Consider the following 8,521-nt stretch of genomic DNA (forward strand, 5'->3'; position numbering starts at 1 on the left):
CTTGCCTCGAACAATTATAATATGCAGGTTGGGTGGAACATTTCTGCCTCTGTGAAAAACGATTTAAACGATTAGGGATATCCGACTGTGCCGTGTCCAGCTGTAATTGGAAATTAATTTTTCATGGTGTGTCTTAGTGCAGCTAGAAATGTAGCCTCAGTCTCGTGGTGTTGTAATTAGGCCTGGTGTGCTGAGTAAATGATTGTAATATATTTCTGTGCAAATCTGAGGACGTAATTCTTTGTAATGACACAGTGAGGTGCCCTAAGGTGCCTTCACTTGAAGTGCCCGGCCTCGGGCCCTCCATCCACTTGATATGCGAAAAAAGTGAAATGTACTAGGCCAATAAAGATCATAGATTTACATGAAGTTAAATGGTACAGGCTCAACACACATACTGCAGACAAATGTAATAAGATAATGTAACTACGCTAGGCCATGACTGGAAAGAGACAGTGACACGCTGGCGAAGACGACCCCGCGTGGTCGAAACCCATCGGCATTGTTGATTGTTGATTTTTTTTAATACTTGGATATGCCCTAAAAATAATAAAGGCATTTTAAGTATATTCCTGGGCCTGGCTCTGTGCGAGATACATCCTCAAAGGCCTAAATGAAGACAAACCACCATTACAGAGGACACACAAAGTCAACAGTAAAAATAGGGGGGAGGAAACATTAAACAGACATCTAATGCAACTTCAGCACCACAGACACAAGAGCTCACATAAAGCATCAGTTCAGGTGTGACAGTGGGAAGTGGGAAGTGCAGAAGGTGAAAGGAGCAGCACATTGAGGTGATGGACCAGAACTTTTGTCCAGACCAGCCTGCCACCATCGGCCAGACTGCCAGACACCAATTGTCCTTGCTGGTGATTTCACAACACAGCCTGCCTGCTCTGTGGCTCAGACAAAACTGTGTCAGTTATTTTATGTGAGTTTTGTGCTTTGAATGCGTGGTGCCCGCTCCAGTCCAACAAGGCAAATTGGCTGGTGCCCCCGGCATTCGCCCGATGTGACATATGGGTAATCCGCCGCAGGTAATGACCATAACTCATCACTATTGGGTCAAGTATTGACATAATGACATAATTTAGTTAGCCTACTGTATTCAGGTGGCATAGCGGTGGGTTTTCCACCTAGTTGCAACACAATGAGTAGAAAAGAAATCGCATCGGAAAAAGCATTTGAAGGTCAAATTAAGATGACTTTCTGTGACTGACACGTAACACAGAGCTATAGTAAAACCTACTACTGTTATTCCAGGTGGAAAACAACTGCTTCAAGTAACTTTCCACCTCTATTTGACAACTTAAGCTTTTACTACTTTTGGTACCATTTCACTTAAGGCATACAGCTATAAAACACTTTAACGATGTCCATAAATAATCCCCCAAAGATTATCTGTGTAATTACTGTCACACCCACAGATCAAATAACTGGGCATAATTACAGACATAATGAGGCACTTTATAATTTGCTTCATATGTGATTATGTTATTAATCTATGCTATTAATATGTTATTAATCTCTTAATGAGAACTGGCTATGGTTCACAGTCGCAACCTTTCAAGCCATCAAAGCTGTTCTATTCGAGGATTACTAGCAATAGTAGTAATTCGGTGCATTATATAATGTGCACATTTGTTACATAAGAAATTGACATATTGTCAACCCTCATAAAGCTGAAGGGTTCTTGGGAACAGGGAAACAGAGGTATACCTGATGGATACGTTTCACATTTGTTGGGAGAAAATAATTGTAATGTTAAAGGAGAGCTTTGTTTTGGTATGTTCTTCAGAAACATTGATGATGATGATGATGATGATGACGTTATTGAAGCTGAACTCTCATGAGTTAAGTGTCATCTACTTTTAGTCTCACCTGCTTTTGTGTGAACAAGTGTGTTTGCCTGTGTGTGTATGTTTTTCCAGGAGGAGACACTAGATGGCACTATGGATATATAATCCTTTGTATCTGGTTCTCTCTCTCTCACTCACTCACTCACTCACTCACTCACACACACACACACACACACACACACACACATACACAGACATGAATTAGAGGGATTTGGAATCTGTCGTGTGTGCCTGTCTGTCCGTCCGTCCGTCTGTCATCCATATTTTGGTTTGCAAAGACAACTATTCATTTGGGTGAATTGGGATGACGTTTTCGTACGTGACTTTTGTGTTTGGTTTAATTCCTAACACACCCAGATTAAAACCTGTAACTAAATTACCTGGCAGTGATATCTTTGAATCCAGAAATGTCACTATGGCCTGAGATCACTATGGCCTGTGAAAATCACATAACATGCACGATTGCACGTTGATGCCTGTTCATACGGTAAGGATGATATTGCCAAAGGAAAAGGGGCCAGCTGGGCTCTGCCTCACAAACCTGCATGTTGTGTTTTGCATTTAATCTGCTCCATGTTTGGGATTAGCCTTCCTGTGTACAGAGGAAGGATACTCTCTCCTCTCCTCTCCTCTCCTCTCCTGTCCTCTCCTCTCCTCTTCCTTTCCTCTTCCTCTCCTCTCCTCTCCTCTCCTCTCCTCTCCTCTCTGCTCCTCTTCCTCTCCTCTCTTCTCTCCCTCTCCTCTTCCTCTCCTCCGCTTCTCTTCCTCTCTTCTCTCCCTCTCCTCTTCCTTTCCTCTTCCTCTCCTCTCATTTCCTCTTCCTCTCCTCTCCTCCCCTCCTTCTCTCCTCTCCGCTCTCCCACATGGTTCCCCTCAGTAATAATCAATTCAATCCACCAGGCATGTTTTCCTTGCTGCAGCTGTAAGCATTCTTTTTTTTTTTGATTGAGTTCTTTATTGATAATGAATACACAGTATATACAATATACATATATACATACACAGGCCCACCATTATCAAAAGGATAAAAACGCAATAAAGCTGACAGCTTATTTCCATTGCGGTCCTCATGATGACTGTTATAAAATGTGTACTGTTGTGTGTATGTCTGGATGTGTGTAAGTGTGTGATAGTGTGAGTGCCACAAGCACTTGTCAGAGTCTGAGGGTGATGCGTGGGTGTGCCTGCCACGCAGGGGGGAGAATGATATGGGAAAGTGGGGCACAGTGAATGACACTGCACGTCAGTATGTCAGAAAATGGTGGCTGGCTAAATTGTTTAAATGCATTGAAAGGTCCATGTGATGAACAGTTGTGCTGGAATATATTGAAAGAGTGGATTTTTGGTATAGGCCCATGGAAAATGGCTCACATATTGGACAGTGGTCAGAAGAAGTATATTGCTCACACACTATTGCCAGTATGTAGGACTTGATTGCATCTGCTGCAACACACCAACATCTGATGCAGTACAACAATAAATTAACAAATATAATATTAACTATAACTTATAGGGCAATTAGATCTTTGTTTCTACAAGCAAATACTGCAGCAGACACACATTGAGACAGACAGCAGTGAAGGCTGTGGCTAGGGGGCAGCAGAGACACATTGAGACGGACAGCAGTGAAGGCCGTGGCTAGGGGACAGCAGAGACACATTGAGACAGACAACAGTGAAGGCCGTGGCTAGGGGACAGCAGAGACGCATTGAGACGGACAGCAGTGAAGGCCGTGGCTAGGGGACAGCAGAGAGACATTGAGACAGACAGCAGTGAAGGCTGTGGCTAGGGGACAGCAGAGACACATTGAGACAGACAGCAGTGAAGGCTGTGGCTAGGGAACAGCAGATACACATTGAGACAGACAGCAGTGAAGGCTGTGGCTAGGGGACAGCAGAGACACATTGAGACAGACAGCAGTGAAGGCCGTGGCTAGGGGACAGCAGAGACACATTGAGACAGACAGCAGTGAAGGCCGTGGCTAGGGGACAGCAGAGACACATTGAGACAGACAGCAGTGAAGGCTGTGGCTAGGGAACAGCAGATACACATTGAGACAGACAGCAGTGAAGGCTGTGGCTAGGGGACAGCAGAGACACATTGAGACAGACAGCAGTGAAGGCTGTGGCTAGGGGACAGCAGAGACACATTGAGACAGACAGCAGTGAAGGCCATGGCTAGGGGACAGCAGAGACACATTGAGACAGACAGCAGTGAAGGCTGTGGCTAGGGGACAGCAGAGACACATTGAGACAGACAGCAGTGAAGGCCGTGGCTAGGGGACAGCAGAGACACATTGAGACAGACAGCAGTGAAGGCCGTGGCTAGGGGACAGCAGAGACACATTGAGACAGACAGCAGTGAAGGCCGTGGCTAGGGGGCAGCCAAGCACTGATTAACACAGCTTCCACCAGCGAGGGCGAAACTAATCAGTGGATCAGAATGAAAACCCTTTAGCTGCGCTGGTCCCAGAGATCACCTGTCAATCAAACGGTGTGTCCAGTACTGTGACGTCTTTTTCCTCAGATTTTCTGCTGACTTTCTGTAGGTGGTGGATGTTATAATATACTATATTCAAAAGCTTATAGGTCAAGTATCATTTGCTATTGACTCGTTGATGATTTGTGTTGCACCATGTAATTTCTCCCCAGAAACTCATCTGTCCTGCACTTGTCATTCATCTCCGCCTGACCTTTCCACAAATATAACCAACAGATGAAATCACAGAGGAAGTGCTATTAGCTTTAAACAAGCACGCTGTCATCCAGCTCAGTGTTATTCACACTAATTATAGCACTCCATAGTCAAGAGAGTTGGCTGGCAAATGTGTGGGTGTGTGTGTAGAAGAGTGATGATGATGATGCTCAGCGAGCCCACTTACGAGGCCCGCTGAGACTAACGGGACAACATGGTGACAGATCATCAGCTCGCCGCGGAAAGAAAAACACATACCGTATTTCTTCTAACAAAACGCCCGGGCGTTTATTAGAAGAAATACGGTATCTGCTATTCAGGCGCCGACTAGTAATGGCTCAGGATCTCAAGACTGAGACCAGTGAAAGAACCTAGTTGTTGTTGGCGGTGTAAACTCCCATGCAGATTTGTGTCCATTTGAGCCGCACACTCCAGGCATAATGTGCTCTGCAAGGCTCCTTGAAGTGAAAGTTGCCATCCCAGCCATAATTTTAAAGATGCGCTATAGTCTGAAGAGGCCTTGGAGTAAAAACTATGACACGGCAATTTCACCCCGTCTTGTAATGAGCAGCAGCTTAAAGGGGAACAGCGCTGAACGGAGAAGCCGTCTCCAGAGTGTTTTGAACATGAACGTTAAGCGTTAAACAGGTAGTAACACTGGCTGGCTGGAGGGGGACTTTATAGCTGCACAAGGGCAGGTTTGGATGTGAAAGTACAAATGGGTAGCCTGGTTATCCAGCCCCTATGAATCACACTTTTCAGCACTGTGGAATTGCATGGTGATTTATTCTTGCCACTGCACGCTGGAAAGAGTGCTGAAAGGTGGCATTCACACAGAGGCTGGATACCAGGCTAACAAATCAGTGCTGCAATAGTTCCAACACCCCCCCCCCCCTTCCTGTTTAGACGCTGTAGATTTACGCTGTTTGGGCGATTTAAATCCTGGTGTTTTTGGATATTCGCACTTTAGCTTCTAGGAGTGGGCTCCTGACTGACATCTCTCACTGCCAAAGGACAATTATGCTGCCTACAGTGCAGCTTTAGGAATTCATGTGGTTGCTTCAGTGGTCTTGGACAGACCAATCAATATTTGTGATCATGAACAAATCTCTCTCAAATCCAGACACTAGAGAAGGAAGATTAAACCTTCTGATCCTATCATTCTGGATTTGGGACAGGGCTACCCAGGCTCAGAAATATGAATTACTGTAGCGGTCTATCTCCAAGGGAAAACAAATTCCTAAACTAACTTAAAGGGGGACTAACCCCCTAGATATGTATCAGAACAGTGATTTGAAAATACCTATGGAAAAAACCAAGAAATGACATATGCTCTTGTCTATACTGGACTCTTTGACTGTGTTCAAGTCAAGATTCTTTTTCGGAAATCGACGCCATTACAGTTTGCCTACTGCCTCAAAAATAATTTATTTGAGAGGGGCAATATCTTTATAAATATCAACAACTAGCCAACGCTGTTGGTCTGTATGGAAACAGAAAATCTGAAAATGGTTGAAAGTTATATCAATTTGGTAATTCAGTGGCGAACTAGAAATTTAATTATTTTTCTGCATGTATCTCTATGGCAGGGTGTCAAATTACGTTAGAGAGCAAAGTGACATGGGCTCGTTAACAGCAGCACACCCACAATAGGACAAACCTCTCGCTCTGGGGTAACACAATGCGAGATTTCTCCACGTAATTCCCTCGTCTAACTAGAGATAAACCGCGCAATGAAATCCGTTTTTAATTTGCGTTTTGGGGCTTTTCGTGATTCTTGTTAAAAGTTACTGCAGCGCAGCCGGGCAGTGTCAGACTTCCATGTGAAGAGGTCCGCCCGCGCGTACCCGCTGCCTGAGCACACAGCAGCTCGTGCTCGCGCTCTAAAAGGCAGGGTGCCTACGAGCTGCTGCGTGGCCGGTAGAAAGGGCTCCAGACTCGGTGTGATACTCCTCTAACAGCATTTGAGCTTATTCAGGTAAGATATTTATAATGTAATGACACATTCAGCGATAAACTGTCTACAATGAAGACATATGTCAAATATGACAACGTGGTGTTCAGTATTTTAAGAGCACAGGAGCTACTTGCCTGATCAAATCCATTCCGCATAGCAAAACACACACACAGCGAGTCAACCCCCCCCCCCCAGTCCCCAGTCCCCAGTCGCTCTGCTCTGCTGACACTTCCTGAAAAGTTGGCGTTGCTTGTACACAGTGACGTTATTATAGTAGCCGATGTGTTTAGACCAGCTTTGTCACGTTGTCACGTCGTAGTATAGCGTTATATTTTACATGTGCGCTAAACTGCGACGCTATTTGTTTGCGGAAATATCAGACTGCTCTCTCTGCTCTCAGAGCACAGAGAGCCCAGCTGCTGCTGCGCGCGGCCGCGCGCCCCCGGAGCTTGAGGCTCGTCCATGAGGTTACAGTACGACTCTTGGTCTTGGTTCAGTATTTTAAGAGCAAACTTCAATAGTAATAGGCTTGGAGTTCTGAGGAGCCAAAAGGGTACAGGGGGGGTAGGGGAGTAATTATCTTGAAATCCCATAGTCTTTGGGGGCACTGTGACGTCAGTGTGCCCCTAATCTCCCATTCATTTGAGAAAAAAAGAAGAAGCAGTGTTCGACCTTTAGAGGGCGCTTATGCCAGTTATGCTGCTGAAAAATGATACAAATGGTCAAATGGCAACAGTTTGGTGTCAAATGTGGAAATTCTGACCAGAATTCTTCACACATCACCCCCAAAGTCATATATATTGGTTAAAAGCTGAAAAAAAGTGTTTTGGGGGTTAGTTACACTTTAAGTGGTATTCCCTTCATGCTATCTCTCAATCTAGTCATGTGTATCCACATAAGTATTAAATATCATCCTCACTATTAGATGTATTATTGGTAACTAATATAACTACAGTACTCATTTTCATTCCATTTTAATTGAAAGGATTTATTTAGAAGTGCTGTTTTTTATGTGTAATATTGTCAAGTGTGTGTATATTTATCATTGGCAACTACAAATTTTAATTTCATTTGAACAGAAATGAGTGTTTTTCAAGTACTGTTTCTTGTTATAAAGTGTAGCCTAGTTAGCGCCTGTGGGTTACAAGTGTATTACTCTTGATTACAGTCATTTAATCATAGTTTCATGGTGCCCTAGGCCGGGGGACTATTTCATGGATATATTTCCTAAAATGGTGAATCTAAAAAGTAAGCCAGGACCATGTTTGTGCCTGTAAGAGTGATCTATAGGTGCTGTGCCCTGGCATTGCGTGACGTGGATGCCTGCTAGCGTGGCTATATGAAGTAGATAATACATCAATATTAATGGAGAGTAATGGTTCTAACATTTCAAACGTGCTAGTCAATGAAATTAGCATGTCAGGAGGACAAACAGGCCCACTCCTACTGCCTGCTGTGCAGAGAATGAGCACTTCTGTGGAAATATGTGAATTATGAAAAAAAACGAACACGCTCTTATTTTCCGTCATCCATTTAGCAGCCTAGACACGATTTCCTCCTCCACTCTGAGCGTTTAACTCAAAGTGTGCACTGGGCAGACAGGGGGTCTAGTGATATATTCACTCCATATCTGGGCTTACAAGGCAGCGCTTTCTAAAAAGCAGCAGGCGTTGAATCAAATATTAATTTTCTATTCTGAGCGACGCGGCCGCCCTTTCAATATTGCTTCGTGGCTTGGGTCCGTTTGGTTTGCTGTAGCGTCAATTTGGATGGAAGTTAAGAGAGAGAGCCTTTTATAGGATCCAATGCATAGAGGAACCTGTATGTGTGTGTATGTGGTTGTACAGTATGTATGGATTTACTCATGTGTCCACAGAATTTGTGCAAATACGTGCGTGCGTGCGAGTATTTGCCACTTCAAACAGCCGTTAAATAGTTGTAAAAGGCCCTTTGATAATGGGATGTAAGATCTCCAGCTCGGCCTGTTTGGCTGCTCTCCTCATGGCGC

Source organism: Poromitra crassiceps, assembly GCF_964638095.1.
Source record: "Poromitra crassiceps genome assembly, chromosome: 15".
NCBI classification, from domain to species: domain Eukaryota; kingdom Metazoa; phylum Chordata; class Actinopteri; order Beryciformes; family Melamphaidae; genus Poromitra; species Poromitra crassiceps.